Genomic DNA, 9900 nt, shown 5'->3' on the forward strand with positions numbered 1-9900 from the left:
CGCGCGCTGGCGGCGGCGTGAGGAGGGAGGAGCTTGGGGGCGCGCGGGAGGGGAGCGGCGTCGGGGGGCCCCTGTCGCCTCGCCCGGGGAGGCGACGCGGAGGGTACAGGGACGGGAGGAGGTGGAGGGAGGAGCGGGGGAGTGGGGGAGGCGAGCGACGACGGCGGGCTCCGGCCGCGGCGGTGGCTCCGCGCGGGGGAGCCGCCGGCGGCTGCGCGGAAACCCTAGGCGGAAGGGGAGCGGGACTCCTCAGTCGACAAGATTAGCGTCATTGGAGATATATCAGGGTGCGATCTTCTGGAAGGATGCATTAGAGGTTGATGGCTGCAGCAGGTCCCCTTCAAGCTGCGGTTCAGTTAGAGGTACATTCTAGAGAACATATTTAATAGGGCATTTGATAAATTAGAGGACATTTTCTCTTTTGCCGAAGAGATTGGAGGGACACGTGATATGATGAATCACAGTAAGAGCTCAATGCATTCACACGAAATCAAAAGTGAGTTTAGAAGCTACATGAAAAACTAGCAAGTTTGTAAAATAAAATAGCATTAAATCAGTACATTTCTTTTAAATGGTCTCATGATAACGACAACTCAAATTAGTTTACCGAATAAACATCAGCTACACTTGAAGTAGGATCCTTCAGTTGGCACATCTTTTTAAGCCACCTAAGTCTTCCTCGAGGGGTTTTTAGAGTAAGAAACATTTCTCGATGTTCAGCTCTAATAAATAATTGAGTAGCAATGAAATGTTCATCACTTCCCTCCTCAGCTCCAGCACCTACAACCAACTCCATGATCTCAGAAATATTGCTTCCTACTCGATCGATCCTCATAGATGTTGCCAAATTGCTTGGGCTCAGATTTTCTTCAAAGTTAACAAGATCATTGAGTTCTGCAGGCACGTAAGTTGTCTTGAGTTTCGTCAAGTTACGTTCTTTTTTAGAAGATTGTTGTAGCATTGCCTCTTTAGATTGCTCATTAACATACTTATCAATGATGCCTGCATCATTTCCATCACCAGCACCTTGCTCACTTCTGATAGTTGTATTGACTGCCAAATTAGTTTCAGGTGATGTTGAACCTAAATCCACCATATCCTCCAACATTATATTTAAAAGATTAGCATTCTCGAGTGGCGCAAAACAGAACTCTCCGCAATCTGGCATTGCCTGAATAAAATATGAAAGGACAATATGTTTGAGTAAAAACAGATATACAGGAAGCCGTAAATGAAAAGGAAGTTACACCTCCATCATTTTTGCCCACATTCTAGACTTGCAGATATTGTATTCATTTTAGTACCCTGCCCTAGATCATCTTCACTCTCCATCAATGCCTTCCATGTCTGGTAGTCTTTCTTCAATGACTCCCACTTACTTTCAAATTGCTCGTGATTGTAGACTTTTTTTGTTTTTTCATTAAACTTAGCGCATAAGTTCTTATACCCAATACCATTCAAATGGTCGGTTGGTCGATTTCCAGATAAAACCTCATCGGTACAAATATCACAAAAAACTTTAGTAGTGAAAGGATCCCAATCTGATTTTCCTTGCTTGTTTTCATCCATCTACAATTACACAATTTCAAATAGTTACAAACTAAACGTCAAGCTCTTATATATCACTTGCTAACTTGCGGATCCTATAAGTGGAATATGTAACACTACTATAAGATTTGATGATGTTTAATCTAGAGAGAAATGAAGAAGATAATTGAGCAAATCTGAACCATCCATGTGTACTATGAGTTTTTATTTGGTGTTCTCTATGTATTTGTGTTAGGATATGAAGGGGGACGGGAAGGTTAGTATCTACATTAAGTAACTTATGAGAGCGGTTTCACCGACACAATCTATTTGTATGGTCCACTTGTGCTATGGCAGAGGAACAATAAATATTGCAGGGCTAGTACAAGACAAATGTCAATGAATTATTTTTGGAGTAAGAATTGTCATTTTTGCTCCGCCTTATGTACATTGAATTTAAATTGGAAATTTGGTACATGTTAGGTTGAATGTATGTCTACCTACCCCCAAAAAAAATCAAATTTTGCCATAGAAATATAATCTGTAATTGTCCCTTGTTTTTGGCGCTAATATCATGTAGAAAAATCTGAATCACTTCGAACAATAATAAGAACCCAATTTCCCAGACGCAGAACAAAAAGTTTTGAATATCAAATATTGTTTCAGTTTTGCTAATTCTTGGCCACCTGATATTTTTGTGAATCTTAGTCATCTGAAATTGTGCAATACAAAGACTAAAATTTGCAATCTGGAGAAATACGCAGCTTGAAGGGGACCTGCTGCAGCCATCAACATTACTCCCACCGGTCCATATTACTTGTCGCAGCTTTAGTACAACTTTAATACTCCCTCCATTCCATAATATAGTGCGCCCGCGCTTCCCGAGGTCCAACTTTGACCATAAATTTAACCAACGAGACCAACTGCGGCGGGAGAAAAAATTATATAATTGAAAACTTTTTTCAAATACGAATTCGCTGATATAATTTTTGCTCCCGCCGCAATCGGTCTTGGTAGTTAAATTTACGGTCAAAGTTGAAGCACGTGGATAGAGGAAGCACTACATTGTGGAATGGAGGGAGTACAAACTTGTACTAAATCTGCGATAGGTAATATCGATCTGAGGGAGTACTGCGCTTTTTAGTATTTTCAGTTTAAAATCAGGGTTCAACCTTTCCAGTAATTATTTCTAAGTATGATTTATTTTTATCTTTTTTATTTTTTATCAGGGTTGATCAATTCCTCAAATTCTATCTTACATACATTAGTTCCATAAATGGAATGGGATGGGAATGGTGATGGTATGATATTGATCTAAAGGTTAAGAAATATGACTGAGACTTATGGAAAATTCAGATAACATGGAAGTGGATAGTCCCATATTGTATACCTGATATTTACTCCATTCGGGACATGGATTGACTCCTTGAGTTGGAATAATTCCCGATGTTCCAATAGTTGGTGATGTAACTAAGGGAATGGAATGCCCATTCAGTGCTCGTTGGACATGCTTTGTTGAAAGGTTCATTTGATATGATCCCTGAGTAGTATGCTGCGGAGCATCCAAAATCGCGTCTTCTGATTCTGGATCTGGATGGTGAAACTTACAGTTGGTGCCAAATTTGCAGGTTCCGTGATTCATATAGTACGAACATAGTATTGTACCCTGTAGGATTTCACCCCAAAAAAGAGTAACTGATGGAAAATATGAGTGTTAAAAGCATTATATATTTTCAGTGCAAGGAAAGGATATATAAATGAAAACCAAGAAATGATTAGACCGACAAAACTTTGGTGGACAAGGAACTCGACAACAGGAACACGAATTGCAGAAAGACTTACTGGACGCAGTGGAAGCCCAAGGAAATTCAGCTTCACTTGCCTGACTTTGGTTGTTCCTTCATGGCGGTTGTAGTTGCATGCTTTGTCGAAAATATACTGAAAAGTGTTTGTATTAAAAGTAAGATTTTTCTAAACAAAATAACACATCACGTTTTAAGGTAACAATTTGGTCCTGTTCTACCAGCTGACAGGGATGGAGTCCAATGTGCTAACCCGGATGCACATATATCATGGCGCAAACAATTTGCGAGTAGTGCTTACTATCATATGGGGCCTAGTGAATCACCCTAGTCCATGTGTGCATCAGCAAACTGAAGAAGGCCCGTGAGGTAGCCCCAACAGTCATGTGCCTGGCTGCAATGTAATTTAGGCCTCAAAGGAAATATTGGTTGCTGGTTCACAAACCACGTAGGCTTAGTTGCCTTCGGCCCATGTCGACGCATTACTGGAAGTCTCATGCCAAAGGTCATTCTAAAATCCAATCAGAAAAAGGTCATTCTAAAAAAAATAAAGGGTAATTAAACTTTTGATGATTTGTTCCATATACATGATAAGTTAACTTATGTCCATCAAAGCTGCTTTTATATTCAGCTAAGAAGAAACTACTTTTAGGGGTACAAATCCAATTGAAGTACCCCCTCTCTAAAAAAAATATAAGAGCGTTTATATCACTAAAGTAGTTTTTGTAGTGATCTAAACGCTCTAATATTTCTTTCAGGAGGGAGTACTCCTTAAATTGTGTATGTGGATATTTCATTACCTCTTCTTTTTCGGTCCTATGACTCAACTTGTGGTATGCAAAAAATGAATAGGTCAGGGTAGTCTTATGGACTGTATACTTATCTAGTTGATCGTGCAGATATTCATGTGTCATCGTCAAATATAAATACAGTACACTATAGACAAGTGTCTTCTTCTTTTTTTGCGGGGAGACAAGTGTCTTCTCGAAAGAAATAAAATAATCCCAAAGGACAAAATGATGCTAAGCGCACTACAATTCAGTACACTTTATTACACTATTTTGGTTGGCATCCGTTTAAAGTGGTGCAGCAGGGTCACATCTTCTCATGCATGCTCTGCCGGCCCCTACTGATTGATATGCTTATGAATATTCATCGAATGTACTACATCCGTAAAGAAATATAAGAGCATTTAGATCACTACTAAGAAGTAAATGAATAATAACAGATGAGGGGGTCATGAACTCATGATCCTCCTGATAGCTAACAGGGACATTGACGAGGCAGAGAGAGAACGCACCTGCTTGTACTCGGATGAGTTAGATGCTCGGCTGCTGTTCCTTCCAACCCAATTATCCCGCTGAAGCCCACGGCTAGCATGCATGTAGAGAGGATGATTGAACCAGCAATTCATCCCGTACCGGCAGCTTCCGAACTTGACGTAGTAGGAGCAGTCGCTCTTGCCGGGCCGCAGCGGGTACTCCGGCTCCGGCTGCTTCTGGCCGGTCTCCGAATTGGCCGGCGGTGCGGAAGAGCCATCGGAGGAGGGGTCCGGGTCACCCATCGGAGCGGTGATGATTTTCTTCTTTATTCTTCTTTTGTTTTCTGAAGGAGGAGTGGTGATGCTTACAGACGACAAGGTGGAGGAGTCGCTCATCGGGCAGTCGACCTCGCCGGGCTGCTTGATCTCGTCGGTCTCCGAATTGGCGAGATTCAGCAAGGAGGGTGGTGTGGCAGAACCAGCGGAGGAGGGGACGACCGGAGAGTCGCCAATCGTGCAGTCCGGCTTGCTGGGCTGCGGCTGGTACTCCGGCGCCAGCTGCTTGATCTCGCCGATCTCTGAATTGGACGTGCAGCTCCCGAACTTGAGGTAGTAGAAGCGGTCGGGCTGGCTGGGCCACCGCGGGTACTCTGGCTGCAGCTGTTTGATCTCGCCAGCCTTCGTGTTGGCGAGATTCATCGAGGAGGGCGGTGCGGCAGAAGCAGAACCAGCGGAGGGGGCGATCGGGGAGCCGGGATCACCGGGCCGCCGCGGGCAATCCGGTTCCAGCTGTTTGAGCTCGCCGGTCGCCGAACTGAACCTGTGGCTCCCGAACTTGACGTAGCAGAAGGAGTCGGGCTGGCCGGGCCGCCGCGGGTACTCCGACTCTAGCTTCTTGATCTCGCCGGAGTTCCCCATCGGCGCGTTGATTGAGAGGAGAAAGAATGAGGACACACCAACAAACACTCGCCCGTCCCCCGTCCCCCGTGCCGCTCCCGCGAGCGGCCCGGGCGGAACCCTAGATCGCCGCCGCCGCTCCCTTCCTTCGCCTTCCTTCTTCCTCGCCGCCGCCAGGGGACGCCGCCGGGCAAAGCCCGCACGTGCGGCGGCGGCGGCGGGACTCCCTCCCTCCTCGCGAGGCTCCTGGGCGGCGCGGGATGGCCGGCCCTCGCGGCGGCGCTCGGCTCGGCGGCAGGTCGGGTCGCCGGCGGATCTGCGGGGCTCCCCTTTGGTGGCGCTGCGGTGATGGCGGCGTGGTCTGCGTGGGGCGGCGAGGCGCGGGCTCCTCCTCCTCCCGATCTGATGGCGCCGCGGTGGCGCCGGCGTTCGGGCGTGCGGCAGGGTCTGCAAGGGTGGTGGGCGTGCGACGTCTCCCTCCCCGATCTGATGGCTCCACGGTGGCGCCAGTGCTCGGGCGGCGGTTGGCGTCGACAAGCGGTGGCGGGCGCTGGGATCTCGGCGGCGCTCCGGCGTGTGCAAGCGGCGGAGGTCCTTGTGCGCGGTCGGCAGCTTCGTCTCTGACCCGGACGGCGCGGGGGATGGCGGCGGCCCGGCGTGGCCGGCGATCTGGATGCGGTGGTGCCGGTGGCTCGCTGATCTGCCGGTACTCCAGGGTCTGCCTGGTGGTGCTGGTGGTGACGGCGGCCCGTGCACGAGAGTTGGATTCCTTCGAACTGATCTGGGAGAAAACTTGCCTTCGGCTTCTGCTAAGGCCGGCAGTGGCGGCGCTATCTGCGTCGTTCCCTTCTTAAAGGCATCGCCGTGGAGAAGATCAAGGCTACTCTCTGCTACCTCTGGGGGAAACCCTAGATCGGATGATCGGATGACGGCGACGCTCTGGTGTCGTTCCTCCCTTCGGGGCGTCATTTTTGGAGGTACACACGTGATCGAGGGACCAGAGGACGGATTCTTTGGTGGAGCGGTGCTTCATCCTACACACTGATGGCGACGGATCTTGACAGCGTAGCGCAGTGCAGATTCGGAGTTCGCTGTGGGAGGATGGACTCGCGCAGGAGGACGGCGCTGTCGGGTGTCGTGGTGGCGTCGATGGCAGAGAGACCTGGCACGGTACATGCAACAGTACAGCTCTGAAGATGGATTTGTGGCAGGTGGCTGCGGCGGCCTCATACCCGGTAGGCGTCCTGGTTGAGGAGTGCGCCGGACTGGTAGGTGCCCCATACCCGGCAGGCGTCCTGGTTGGGACCTCAGGTTTTAGATGTTTAGGTTTGGCTGCGATGTCTATTTGGTATTAGGCCCAGATTATCTGCGCCCCTTTATCAATTGGATAGGTGTACCGACAGTTGTTGCTTAGACGGTGGCTTTAGTCTTGCTGTTGTATGGCTTTGTAAGGTTTTGTGATAATAATTAATAAAGTGGCCGTATGCATCGCTCAAATGCAGAGGCCAGGGGTCATCCTCTTTTTCTAAAAAAAAACAACAAACACTCGCTGTGTTTGGTTATGAGGTCTAGGAGCATTCAACTGAAAAAAGTATACAATGTCTTTTGACTCACTTCCTTAACGCAGAGGAACTTCTTTAGCTTTTGTATTATTGTTACTTCGCTAGTGAACATGCATGCTCACTTTGTTCTGCTCTCTTTAACGCAGTGGAACTTGTTTAGTCCTTTGCATTGCTAGTGGACATGACAAGTAGTAGAAATTCAGAGGCGGAAAGGAAGAGCGAGCATTCACCACACACACACACACACACACACACACACAAAGGGGAATACCTAGCACCCCCGGTGTGCAGAAACCGTTACCGATGATAGTCATCACATGCAGTTTTTTTTTTTTCCAACCATATGCGACAAGAAGACATCACACAAGGTTTCCGAGGACTACAACATCACACATGGTCGAAAATAATGCCCCTGCGCGACACCGACAATTGCACATTGTGTGTTGTCGGTTTTGATTGTCCATTGATTTGGCCCTTCGGGCCATGGTGCTCAATAATGGTCGTCCGGCCTCTTTCGGAAGCGAGTGGACGGCGAAGTTGAGAGTTTTTTTTCCTCTAGCTGCTTCTCCAACCAGTGATGTTGAGCCAGTTTTGGCTTCGTCCGGGAGCTGGTGAGATGTGGTGTCTTTGCCTCTGTCTAGCTAGATCTGGGGTGTTTACTCATCTTGGTCATATCCAGCCCTCATCCTCTCCTTGTTCGGGAAGGCGGCCCGATATCCGAGCGGTGGCCATCGATGCCTTCTGGCATAACGTGGCGACTTCTAGGGCGCAAATTGAAAGACTTGTTGGCTTCGGTGGTGATGAGGAGTTCTAGTTGTGGCACCGAGCTTGGCTCACGCATGTCGCCTCCATGTGTAGGAAGAACATGGCCCTGGCTTCTCCCAAGACCCTTTGTAAATTCTGATTTTTGGGTTGCCCTTATAGGGGCTGGACACTTTTAATATATGACCTTCGGTCATTTGTTTTTTCTTCCTTTTTACAAAGGGACAGGAAGGGCATCACGCGGACCCGCTGTGGCACGGTTGTAATTATTAGTTAAAGTCTAATCCCCATAGATTTGGAGCCTCCAGCGTCTATGGGATTGCTAATGGCCCGCCTATAAGTGTGTGTGTCGCTGGTTGAGTGTAACACATATATAGTCATAATGGGCTGACAGGGTTTTCCCAGTTTTGAGAAGGTATTGCACGATTTTTTGTTTTTTTATCGGTATAATTAGTTTTTCTTTGGGGGTTTTCCTTTCTTTTCTTTTCATGTTTGTTTTTTGTTCTTCCTTATATTTTTGTTTTTAATTTTAGTTTTAAGATTTTATTTTAGGATTATTTATTCAAATTCATGAACATTTTTCAAATTAAAGTCTGCTACCATTTTGAAATTTGCAAACCTTTCTTCAGATTCATGAACTTTGTTTGGAATACAAAAATATATTACAAATTTGTGAACATTTTTCCAAAACGTAAGATTTTCTGAATTTGCAACATTTTTTATCCGCAATTTAGTGACCTTTTTAAAATAAAATACAATATCCGTTTTTTCCAAGTTAGTAGTGAATGAGTGGAAAAAAGGCTAAGCGAGTGAGCAGAGTAGGAAGGCGGGTGAGCGAATGAGAGCTTCATGGCCGACTTATCTGAGCGTTATAGTAACAATTTCACGGTTTCTGCACGAAGCCAGAACTTTCATGGGGCTCACACAACCACCACCGGGTGAACCGAGGCTGGAAGGACCATTGGTGAAGCGCGAGAGCGAGTTAAAGAAACCCCCCCTCCCGCGACGCTGTCGCGAGCGTCCGAGAGGCAAATCCTAGCACCGCCCCTCGGTCCCCCCTCCTAACTCGACATTGCCAGAGGACGCGAGCGGGCGAAACCAGGTCAGCACCGACGCCAGCGAGGCCTCTTCGTCTCCATGTGTGGCTGTGCAGCGCAGGCCAGGTCACTCAGACCTGGATGCGGCGCTTGGTGCCGGGCACTGCAGCGCGGCAGTGCATAGGAGCTGGCTGGTGACGGCGACGACTGCAGGTCTCAACGTTGAGTCCAGATCCACCTCAGGCGCCACGGACATCCTTGGTCGCTAGCGGCCTCCACTTTGGCTATGCTACTGAGGGTGTGGCGCGATAGTGATAGGATGTGTGCTTTCACTATTCGGGGTCCTATCCTTGGGGTACTCCTAGTGCTCCATGTTTAAAAAAACATTCAAAAATTCTGGAAAAAAATATGAATGTTCACAAGGAATGTAACTACAACTCATAAAAATTCCAGGTCCAAACTCGAAATGTACATCAAGAAACAAAAATGTGAAATCTGGCATGAATAGTGTAAGAAAAGGGCAAAATCAACACTGACACTATTCACATCTCGATTTCACATTTTTGTTTATCAATGTACATTTCGAGTTTAGACCTGAAATTTCTAGGGGTCGTAGTCATGTTCCTAGCGAGCATCCCCATTTTTTTCAATTTTTTGAAAACTGTTAAGATTTGTTTTTGAACTTGGAGCAACGGGAGTACCATAAGGATGGGAGTACAAGATATTTTCCTGGAGCAATGGGTGCTCCAATGTGGTCGATACACACACACACGAACGAAAAGCCAAAACATAATTAAAATCCAATCCAACAAGGTTAAAACTAAAATAAAAGAATACCAAAATAAGCTGTTAGAGAAAAAAATTAATTACATGAATGAGAACGACGCAACAAAGAGGCGATTTGACGAAAAAGGGTTTCCACACCTTATATACTATATTATATAAAGCAAAGTGCCATTTAGCATCTAGTTGTAACTTATACTCTAAAGCGAAAGCGAGGTAATGTGCGAGAGGTGGAGTCTATCTACATGGGACTGTCTCCGGCCGTCATG

The 9900-nt window shown here is 46.8% G+C and overlaps 1 pseudogene; it reads right to left on the minus strand.

The window, feature by feature from the left end:
* Positions 1 to 582: 582 nt before the first annotated feature.
* On the minus strand, positions 583 to 5508 carry LOC123099671 (uncharacterized; annotated as a pseudogene).
* Positions 5509 to 9900: the final 4392 nt, after the last annotated feature.

This window comes from Triticum aestivum, chromosome 1A (assembly GCF_018294505.1).
Source record: "Triticum aestivum cultivar Chinese Spring chromosome 1A, IWGSC CS RefSeq v2.1, whole genome shotgun sequence".
NCBI classification, from domain to species: Eukaryota; Viridiplantae; Streptophyta; class Magnoliopsida; order Poales; family Poaceae; genus Triticum; species Triticum aestivum.